General features: G+C 40.1%; 1 pseudogene; it reads right to left on the reverse strand.

Moving 5' to 3' along the window:
* Window positions 1-540: 540 nt before the first annotated feature.
* Window positions 541-1,769, reverse strand: LOC104673933 (annotated as a pseudogene).
* Window positions 1,770-12,020: the final 10,251 nt, after the last annotated feature.

Genomic DNA, 12,020 nt, shown 5'->3' on the forward strand with positions numbered 1-12,020 from the left:
TCATTTTCCTTGCCAATTAAATGTATTTTAGACATCTTGATATTATTCCACCGGTCACTGAGGTTTTGTTCTTTTTTATTATTATTAATTTCAGTCTTTTTAAATTCTTTTTCTTCAGGTTAGCTAATTTCCATTGCTATGTTTATGTTTTCAAGTCCACAGATTCTTTCTTCTGCAATGTCTATTTTGCAGTTTATTTAATTTGGTGTATTTTTGCATCTCTATTACATTTTTCAGCCCTATAGGTACCATTAATTTCTATTATCTTTCTTTTTCCCTCATTATGTTCATTAAAAAAGAACCATGAAGTCACTTATAGCACCTATTTTAAAGTCATTGACTGTTAATTTCATCATTTCTTTTATTTATGCATTTGGATTTTTCTTTTCTTTTTCTTTCTTTTTTTTTTTTTTTTTTTTTTTTTTGCGGCACCTGTGGGAATTTATTAGGGGGAGCATTTCCTAAATGTGCAGGGACCAGAAGGGCAGGGGTGGGAGGGGTCCGCAGCCAGGCTCTGTGAGGTGTGGTCTCGCGGAGGACTCAGGGTGAGGGGTGCTCGTCCTCAGGCCCGGCCACTGCTCTTCAGCCAGCCCATTATCTGCTGCTGCAGCTGGATAAAGTCTTGCACACAGGCATCCAACATGGCCTCGGTGAGGACCCCATCCTTGGAGGCATACGCCTTGTCCCCACAGGACAAAGCCAGGTTTGCGATCTTCTTGCCCGACATGCGGTCCGTCAGCCGAGCGATCTCCACGCACTTCCTCCCCTAGTCAGACGGGGCCAGCTTCAGGCGCTGCTTGCCTTCTGTGGCCGGCTCAAGAACACACTTGTCAAGATCCATTCTCACCAGGCGCTCCCGCTCCCCCTGCCGGGGCAGGTCGAAGTGACACCTCATGTCGACGCTCTCATGGATGTCCCGGTGTAACTGCTCGGGGTGGCGGCTGGCCAGGACCAGCATGAATTGCTGCTGCACTGCCCCATGTGGTACAGGAAGGCATCCTGGCCGACTCTGAGGTCCTGGTTTATCTCCTCAGTGGCTGGCTTCCGAAGGAAGGCGTCCGCGTCGTCCGTGAAGAGCAGGAAGCCGCGCCGGCTGGTATTGGCCCCGTCAAACAGCTTGTTCATGGCGGTCCCGCCTTCCGGCCCCATGACGGCCAGGTCCTCGCCGGTCATGATGGCGTAGTCCATGCCCGAGTACAGGGTGAGATTCTTGGCAAACAGTGTCTTCCCGGTGCCTGGTGGCCCGTACAGCAGGACATTCCTGTACAGGCTGTGGTTCTTCTCCGTGTTCCTTGTTGCTATGGCCATGTTGCGCACCTGCGCTTCCAGGCTGGGACTCCGCACAACACCCTCCAGCACGTCCCGGGCCGGCGGAGGACCTGCCGGCGGACCTGGAAAGACCGCTGCAGAGCCTCCAGCCCCGTGATACGGGACTTCTGGGTCACCAGGGATGGCTTGAACAGCCCAGCCTCGATGAAGCCTGCCGGGGCAGCTGTTCCATTCTTGGCAGAGTAGACCCCGCCAGCCAGCAGCGTCAGCCCAACCACCGTGGCTGTCACTGTGTCCCGGTCTGTCACAAAGGCACGGAATCTTTCCCCAAACATGGTGACAGCTGTCCTGATGGACGCAAAGAAGGTCTGATGGTGCTTCTGCACAGACTCTTCCTGCTTCGGTAAGTTCTCCTCATTCACAAGTTTGAGCTTGGACTGTTGCTCCGGCTTCAAAGTCGGCTCCTGCATCTGCACCAGATTCACGGCCTCCTTCGACATGGCCTGCGGGCGCAGAGGCATGGAGGGCAGGTATTAGGATACACGGATGACTGGGCCTGGATTTTTCTTTTGGTTATACATTTGGATTTTTCTTCAGTTTATGGGTCAATTTTTACTTTTTTCCCCAAAGTTTTTGAATTATTTTTGTCTTCTTGAGATTTTAAATATTGCATGGTTGTATGTTTAAATTTTATTGTCTTCTTTCAAAGGGTTTTGAAGTTTGTTTTGAAGTTATTTGCAGATCAGATTAATCCTTTGAATCTTGTATTTTAGGTCTGTTAGAGAAGGTACCCTCTTTTTGAGGGCCAGTTTAGTTTTATTCTCAAGACATGGCTCTCCTGGGATCTATTGAATGACTTTGGGATTTTGACACAGTCTCTGGGTCTGACTCTTAAAAACCGTAACATACCCTTCCCACCTCAGCTCAGTAGTTAGTCCTTGCCAGCCTAGTGGAGTTTTACTTTACGTATGAGCAGACTAAAATTCAGTCCAAGACAAATTTCTAAAATATTGCTAAGAAGAATCTGAATGCGAAGTTTAATTAATAATTATGATGGAGATACTCACTCCCCTGCAGACCAGTCAGTCTCTTGCTGAACACACCCCAGTGCCGTTCAGATGCTTTACCTACTTTGTTTCTTCACTGTCTCTGTCTTTCCAGTATCTTCACAAAGATACTTCTTTCTTGCACTTGACATATTAACTGATTACTAAACAGTCAAGTCATGCGTGTAAGCAGCTCTTAGAAGGAAGTGCATTTGTGCTGAAGACTTTTGAAGGTGAAAATTATGCTCCAACAATCAAGGAATAAGAGGGGTCATCTTCCATAGACTGGGTATGATGTGGACAAACACTCATTCATACCACAGTGGAGGCCACAGCCCCAGCATGCTAATTCCAGAGATTGTTCTCTGCACTTCAAGCATTGTGTTGGCAAATAAAATAGTGTATGAAACATTAATATGTTGCAGCATTATACAATTAGTATACAGAAATCATTTAGTGTATTCAGAAATAGATGAAGAAATAAGCAAGTTACTAATGATTTTATATTTATAATCATTAGGTTTAGTATCAATGTAAATGCATAATCTGCTTTCTTTTATTTCAGTGCGCTTATTTTTTTCAATACCTAAAATTAAAAAGTTAGTGAATCTTTCAAATTGTTGAAATAATAGGCTTTAAAACTTTCAAAATTCAAGAGAATTTGAATGTGTACATTTGCTATTATAAATGTGATCAGCAACACATGTATTTTCTTCTTTAAAAATTTTTTTCTCTCTATTAGATGTATTTCCAAATGACTAATTTTATATACCTTTTTTTCCATTGTGATCTTCTTAAGCAATTAGATTTTTTAAAGAACAGAATAAATGCAAAATAGTCTACTTCTAGGACAGAGATATGTGTCAAAATGAAATTATATCTAATCCTATGTACTAAATATCAGTAAGTAAAAGAAGAAACACCGAATAAGCAAGCTTTACTGAAGGCTTACTTTTAATAGAAAATATATCCCAGGCCTGATTAAAATCCTCTGCATTTCGGAGCATGTTGTACCAGACCTACAAACTCAGTATCTTGTCCTGCTTGTTACCTTCTGAGTACCATTTATAATTGGGAAGTTAACTTACAGATCTTGAGTTTTTTAATTCTTGATTACTGGAACATTTCTCTCTCTCATATATATATATACACACATCATTACCTTCAGACCATTTGGCAACAACTGAGATTTACATGCCTACTTTTATGATCAACTCTTCATGTATGAGAATACACCAACAATTAATATTTCCAATTTTTTATTTTAATTCCAGTTTTACAGTTTAGCATCTAAAGTTAATTTGGGTGAAAAATGAAGTTTTCTTATTTAGACTCTGAAAGGAGAAGTATTAAATATACCTGCATGTTTTAATGTAGGCTTTTAAAATAATTTATAATGTTTTCAACGTAGATTTTTTAACATGTAAAAGCATTTTTATTTTGGGATTAAGCAGAATATAAATTACTTGAGGATACAAATGCATATAATTTACACATATGCATATGTATTACATATAATATGCATATGTGCCTGCATATACATAAGAATTTGGCAACTCTAATAGAAAAGTATTTACCTAGCTTGATTTACTTTCACAGTATTGCCAGTCTCAAAAACCACATTTATTTTTCCTTTAGAAATCACTATTTGCCCAGCATAGCAAAGTGTTTGTTTTTAATCGCCATTCAAGACCAAATTTGACATTTACTTTTTCTGTGCCATGGAGAAGGCTAATGGGAGCTAAGTGAGAAGGAGTTGATGTATGTGTGTTCATCTCTTCATAACCTCTAACCCCAGAAATATAAGAAATATAGATTTAATGGAGGTTCTATTAGTTAGTGGCTACGTGCCTTTTTAACTTTTAAAAATCTCTCAGAGGCTTGGCCAGGTGCAGTGGCTCATGCCTGTAATCCCAGCACTTTGGGAGGTCGAGAAGGGTGGATTACCTGAGGTCGGGAGTTCGAGACCAGCCTAACCAAAATGGTGAAACCCTGTGTCTACTGAAAATACAAAAATTAGCTGGTCCTGGTTGTGAGCGCCTGTACTTCCAGCTACTCTGGAGGCTGAGGCAAGGAATTGCATGAACCCAGGAGGTGGAGGTTGCAGTGAGCCAAGATCATGCCATTGCACTCCAGCCTGGGTGATAGAGTGAGACTCCATCTCAAAAAAAAAAACAAAAACAAAAACAAAAAACAACTCTCGGAGACCCCACCAACTTATGTATAAATGGGCATGATTGGTTTGTACATTCTTATCCAAGGAACTACATGTCAGTCCCTTAATTAGATGCTGAGGATGAGCCTGTAAGTTATGACAGACGTGAACCCTGCTGTGTCTTGGAATTTAGGATTAGAACAGGACATCTAAAGAGGAGGTTACAAAACAACATTAGAAAGTCTTACGAGGCCGAGGCCCATAACATGAACTTTGGGGTTGAGGAAACCCTGAAGTTAGAAACTGTCTAACTTAGGGTAGAAGACGAGTAGGATAGAGATAGGTAGGTGGGAAGGAAAGAAGAAAGTAGTGAAGGGACCAGGTAGGAGTTCTGCAGATTTTCCATGCTAGTGCTGACTGTGATCCACCCAGAGATGTGGCAGTGGGGACTGGAGGAAGTGTCTGGGGAGTAGGGAAATGAAATGATTCACGGTCATTAAATTTTAAATGTACTTTAATGGAGTGAAGTGAAGGGAAGGGAAGTGAAGTGAAGTGAAGTGAAGTGAAGTGAAGTGAAGTGAAGTGAAGTGAAGTGAAGTGAAGAATGACATCCATGGATCCAGAGCAGCACTTGGTTGACAGAAGTGTTATTCACTAAAATGGGGATACAACAGGAGATATGGATTTGTTATGGAAAATCATAGGTTCAGTTTTGGACGTTAGGAATTTTGCGTGTCTGTGGGATGAGAAACCAAATGGAGAGATCCAGAAAGCGACTGAAGATAAATTCTGAGGCTCAGGTAAAGGATCTAGATCAGAGGTAAAAATGGTCTTTGGAGCCCCACAGGAGGAGGCAGGGGTAATGCAACTGGAATGACATGGCTGGAGCACAGTTGGGGGAGCACTAGCAGGTGAGGACTCCTCAGGCCCATACCAGAGTCTGAAACAGGCAGCTTTAGGAATCGGAGCAAAACCAGGTGTGTGGCAGACTAGAAGCCAAGACAACAGAGTGTTTCTAGGATTGGGCCCTATTAGAAAGTGGGAGGTCAAGAAAAACTATGTATCAAAATGTTCTATTGAAAGTATCAATAGGACTGTCATCAGAGATATTCACAAGAGATGCTTGTATGTCATGATTCACCTAGAAGTCAGATTTTAAAATCCGAAAAGTGAATGGGAAGTATGAAAATGGAAACATGAAGTAGAGATAATAATTAAGAAGCCTGGGTGTGAAGAGAAAGGGAAGACAAAAACATCGAGTTTGCAGTAGATATAGAATCAGAAAAACGATGTGTGAGAACTTCTAACTTTTGGCACTACAGATTGAAGAGGCTGAGAAATCCTACTCTCACACAGCAAACTACTGAAACTGACAAAAAAATTGTTTGGTCCTCTGGTAATGGACCAACGGCACACAACAAGAACAAACCATTTATTCATAAGAACTACTGAAAGTTGAGTAAGGACCGTGTGAACCTGGGATTTTCCTGCCTGGGGCTACTCCCATCGCTCCTCCCTGAGCTTGGTCAGTGTGGGGATGCAACTGGGGGCAGAGGAGAGGTGCAGCCCTGAAAACCCGTAGCTTCCCTGCTGCTGCCAGCATGAGCTCTCTCCAAGGAGAGCCCCATGAGTTAAAGTGGTGAGCTAGGTGCAAGCCGGCTGGGGGTGGGGTACGGGAGGCAGCAGTTCTGGTAGCTTGAGGTTCAGGTCTTGCGTCAAGCAACAGACTGGCCCACTAGCTGGTAAGTTAGCAGAGAGCTTTGGGAAATGAGATGACTATACATGGATTGATAAGCTCGCCATTCCAGCATGATCACAGAGGCCCAGGCCACCGTACCTTCTGGCTAACAGAGCCTGTGCCCATGCACAGAGGGCACGTGGCAGAGACCAGCAGAAAATAAAACTGAGGCAGATCTGGAAACTAAGTCTAGTTTCAATGTACTCCCTGGTTCACACACCTATCTATCAGCAGACAGTGCAAACCACACTGACTTGAGGTTTTTGAACACAACTTCTGGCCAATCTTTAATTGAACACTAAGCTATGCAGACATAAGTGTAGCCCCAACATTAAACCAAACTTAAAAAGAAAAAAAATGACAAATGCAAAGCTGCCTACAATGTGTGGGAGATAGACTTTGAAGGCTGAGTCCAGGCAAGTTGCAAATTGCAACAATAACAACAACAAAAACCCACAGCAGGCTAAAGTTAACACACACACAAAAAGTGAATAAAACATGTTCTTTAAAACCAGAATCTCCAGCTCCCTGGCCGTGGACTGATGCAGGTCCATGGCCTGTTAGGCCCCGGGCCACAAAGCAGGTGGTCAGCAGCAGACCTGTGAGCAGAACCGCCTGAGCTCCCGCTCCTGTCAGGCCAGCAGCAGCATCTGATTCTCACAGGAGCACGAACACCAGAGGCGAACTGCCCACACGAGGGATCTAGGTTACAAGCTCCTTAATGAGGTGGAATGGTTTCATCCTGAAATCATCCAATACCGCTTTCCACCTCCCTATCTGTGCAAAAATTGTCTTCCACAAATCTTGTCCCTGGTGCCAAAAATGTTGAGGACTGTTGTGTTAAAATATTCAGTAATTTTTTAAAAATCAAGATATTCAAATAAATAATAAAGAAATAGTCTGGAGAAAAAGTTAGCCAATAGAAAGCATTGCAGAATGTGCCCAGATGTTGAATTTAGTAGGCAAAATCTTCATAGTAGAAACTATAGTTGCCTAAAAAAACTAATAGAAGTCATGCCGGAAGGCTTATACAAAAGTATGACAATGACTCAGTGACAATATAGAAAATATAAAACACAAACAAATGGAAATTCTAAAATTTAAAACTATAGTAATTGAAATGGGAAAAATGCACTAGACAGGCTCAGAAATGTATTTGAAGTGATAGAAAAAAGAATCAGTGAACTTGGGGATGCACTGATAGAAATTATCCAATCTTATGAACAGAGATAAAAACTGGTGAAGAAAAATAAAGAGAGCAGCATAGAGTTGTGGGATACATGAGCAATGGTAGCACCAGAAGGAGAAAACAGAGTGGAAGAATAATATTTGAGCAATAATGGCAAAAGGTCCCCAATTTCATAAAAATACTAATTTACAGATCCAATAAACCCAACAAAACTCAAGCAGGAAAAAATTCAAAGAGAATTACACGTAAATATATCTTGGTCAAGATTTTGATAGTTAAGGACATAGAGAAAATGTTGAAAGCAACAAGAGAAATACTAGTTAACATGTGTAGAGGAACAACAATATGGCTAATAGCTGACCTCATCAGAAATGAAGTAGGTCAGAAAGTAACAGAAAGACACAAAGTGATGGTTCAAAAATTCAATACCCAGGCCAGGTGCAATGGCTCATGCCTGTAATCCCAGCACTTTACGAGGCCACGGCAGGAGGATTGCTTAACCCCAGGAATTCAAGACCAGCCTGGGCAACAAAGTGAGACCCTGTCTCTACTAACTATTTTTTTAAAATCAGCCAAGCATGGTAATGCATGCCTGTTGTCCCAACTACAAGAGAGGCTGAGGTGGGAGGATCACTTGAGCCCAGTAGATTGAGGCTGCCGTAAGTCATGATCTCACCACTGCACTCTAGCCTGGGTGACAAAGCAATACCCTGTCTCAAAAAAGCAAATCAATATCCAACAAAGCTATTCTTCAAAATGAAGGTGACATAAAGATATTCATAGATTAACAAAATCTGAGATATATTAATGCTACTACACTTTCAAAAAATATTAAAGAAAGTTATTCAGGTTAAAACAAAATGACACCAAACTACTATGCACTGCATACACAGGAATAAACAAAGGTAATACAAAAGTATGTGAGTTAATATAAAATTTCACTTTGTAAGTGTGTGGGGCTAATATAAAATTCTCCCTCCTCTCTCTCACACATGCACGCACACACACACACAAACATATGTATGTGTGTGTGGATATGTATACATGAGTTTTTATTAAAAATATATGTATATGTTTATGTATCTATCTATATATCAGTTATACATATCAGTTGTTTTTCTCATTTCTGTTTTTAATCTTCATATGACTTAAGATTGCATAAGGTAATAATTAAAACACTGTATTGCTGGGCTTACAACATAGATAGATATGAAGATTATATATATAGTAATTATAGCCCAGAACAGGAGGAAGGAAAAGTACTGGGAAAAGAGTTGCTATATTTTATCAGAGTTAAGTGTGCATAATGCCGAAGTATATTGTACTATGTTTAGTTGCATATTTTTATCCCTAGGACAACCACTAGGAAAATAACTGAACCTATAGCCAATGAAAAGAGGAATTAAAAAGATACACCAAAAATGTTTATTTAACATAAGCATAAGGCAGTGAAAGAAAACAGGGGAACATGAAGACACAGGGCAAACCAAAAAATAGCGAAGTATCTGCTACAAATTCTACCACACAAATAATAATATTAAAACTTTAATGGACTAAATACACCATGAAAAAGGCAGAAATTATCAGATTGAATAAAGAGAAATGTATATAAGAGACATACTTTGGATTTAGTGATGCAAATAGGTTTAAGGAAAAATTGTAGAAAAAAGATATACCATGAAAAGAATAGTCATAATAAAGCTGGAGTGACCATATTAATATCAGACAAAATAAAATTTATATAATAAATATTAATATAGAACAACAGAGGTAACATGATAATCACATGGTCAATATATCAAAAAGATATAACAAAAATGTATGTACACTTAACAATGGAGTACCAAAACATATAAAGAAAATCCTAGTAGGAATGGAAAAGAAAACACAATTCAATGATGATAAAAGTTGAAGATGTCAATAGAAAACTTTTAGTAATTGATAGAACAACTAGATGGCAAATCAGCAAAGATGGAAGGCTTGGACAATGCTTTCAACCAACTTGATCTAATTAACATTTACAGAACATCTCACCAACTATTAGCATAATATACATTCTTTTAAAGGATACATCTATTTAAAAAGATTGAAATTCTATAAAATAGGTACCTTGATCACAACGAACTTAATTTAGTGATCCACAATTGAACAGAAAAAATGAAAAACTCAAAATATGTGTATACTAAAAATCACAATACCAAATAACCCATGAGTCAAAAAATATATAACAAAGAAAATTTTAAGACATTTTTGACCTGAGTGAAAGCAATAGCACAATATATACAAATGGATGATATACAGGTAAAATTATGCTTAGAAGAAAATGTATAACTTTAATGCATATACCAGGAAAGAAGAAAGATCGCTACAAATGATAATAACCTATGCTTCCATCTTAAGAAACTAAAAGAAAAATAATAAAAAGATGCTCCACATTATTAGCCATTAGGGAAAGATACACTAAACCACCATATGTACCACTGCACACCTACTAGAATAGCTATAATAAAAAGACAAACAATGCCAAGTGCTGCAGGGAGGAAATGAAAGCCTCAAAGATTTGTCTTGGGTGGAATGTAAAATGGTGTAGCCTCTTTGGAAACAGTTTATTAAGTTAAACATAAACATGTCACAGCAAGTGTACTTTAAAAAACTACTCAATGAAAATATGTGTCCACGAAAGACTTCTGCACAAATATTTGTAGCAACATTATTCATGATAGCTAAAGAGTGGAAACCACCCAAATATGCCTCAACTGGTGAAGGGATAAACAAAATATGGTATATCCATACCATGGAATACTTTCCAGCAGTAAAAATGAATGAAATGCTGACACATACTAAATCATGAATGAATCCCAGGAACATGACACTAGGTGAAACAAGCAAGTAGCAGGAGACCATTTATTGTATGGTTTCCTAGATATGATATGCCCAGAGAAGGAAGATTGAAAACAGATAAATCCAGGGAGTTCAGAATATTAGCAAGAGAGTGTTTGAGGCAATAGACTTTTTTATTTTTATTTATTTTTTTTTTTTTTGAGGTGTTGTGTCACTCTTTTCACCCAGGCTGGAGTGCAATGGCGCGATCTTGGCTCACTGCAAGCTCCGTCTCCTGGGTTCAACCAATTAGATTCTCCTGCCTCAGCCTCCCAAGTAGCTGAGATTACAGGTGTCCACCACCACACCCACCTAATTTTTTGTATTTTTAGTAGAGACAGGGTTTCACCATGTTAGTCAGGATAGTCTCGATCTCCTGACCTCGTGATCCACCAGTCTCGGCCTCCCGAAGTGCTGGGATTACAGGTGTGATCCACCGTGCCTGGACTATTTTATTACTATTTTTAGTAGAGATGGGGTTTCACCATGTTGGCCAGGATGGTCTCGAACTCCTGACCTCAGGTGATCCACCCCCTTCGGTCTCCCAGTGTGCTGGGATTACAGGTGTGAGCCACTGGGCCCAGCCATGAAGCACTCAACTTTTAAAATCTAAGTGATATATAGCAAGATGTGAAGTCAGGAAGGCACCTATAGACAGAAACTGGATTATCATTGCCTTGATGGGTTAGAGAAGAGTGATGTAGCAACTCCCAAAGACGAGGACAAGGACAGGAAGTGGAGGCCAGAGAGCAAGGGTTGAGTTCATAATTTTACTAGTGAAAAGCTCTGATGAGGCCCAGGGAATAATGGTGTCTCTGTGGAGTTAGACTCCAGAGATTTTGGTCCCGAGAAGCCTGGGGATGAGGGTGGCGTCAGAGGAATGGATACTGGCATCACACAGATGATGCTGAATGAGGCCATTGCAGGAATGAGAATATTATATCAAATGCTTGCATTGTGGCTTTTGGGATTTATACCCCTCTGGTTTCTGGTTTTCTGAGTAATCTTTGACCTTTTTCCGTGCTTTTGCTCTTTATGTATGCCTGGATAGCTTTTCGATAGCGTGACTCTGACTCATAACCTTCTGTTCCTGAATATGCTGTCAGCATAAATTGATGCCCTAATTCCAGACTCCCAGATTCGCTTTAACAATGGGCTCTTCTGCCCTGCCCTGGCCTCACCTATCTCCGTGGACATGTTCTTGCTCCTGTGAGGGTCCTGCTAGCTTCCTGGTTTGGCCTTCTCAATCTGCCTGTGGGACACACTGACACCCAATTTCTGAGTATGTTTGTGGAGAATAGAGGGGAATCTTAGATCTGGTGAATAGGGCTAGTAGCAATCCCTAACGAGTGATACAATGGTGCTTCAAACTCCTGTCTCAGTGTCAAATGTGGGTCTAAGTAAATTAGTAACCTAGTTTTAAATATTCACCTTTGCCAGTCTTAATCTTAATGGAATGATTTAATTGATACAGTGACTTTCTCTTGTATATCTCTGAGTAGCTTACATTTCTGAGATATATTTTTCTTCAAGATACTTTATTACAATAGTCCCATTACCAATAAGTATGGAAAAGCATAATACAAACATTATAATGTACTTTTCAAAGCAGAGTAAACCATTAAAAAAGAAAGTTCACTTAAATAGATGATACTATATGGTATGCAACCAAAACTTATTTGTGATATGTATTTGCTACAGAGCACACTACATCCCAATGTGATTATGGCTGCATGCAACGTG

The sequence above is a fragment of the Rhinopithecus roxellana genome, chromosome 17 (assembly GCF_007565055.1).
Source record: "Rhinopithecus roxellana isolate Shanxi Qingling chromosome 17, ASM756505v1, whole genome shotgun sequence".
NCBI classification, from domain to species: Eukaryota; Metazoa; Chordata; class Mammalia; order Primates; family Cercopithecidae; genus Rhinopithecus; species Rhinopithecus roxellana.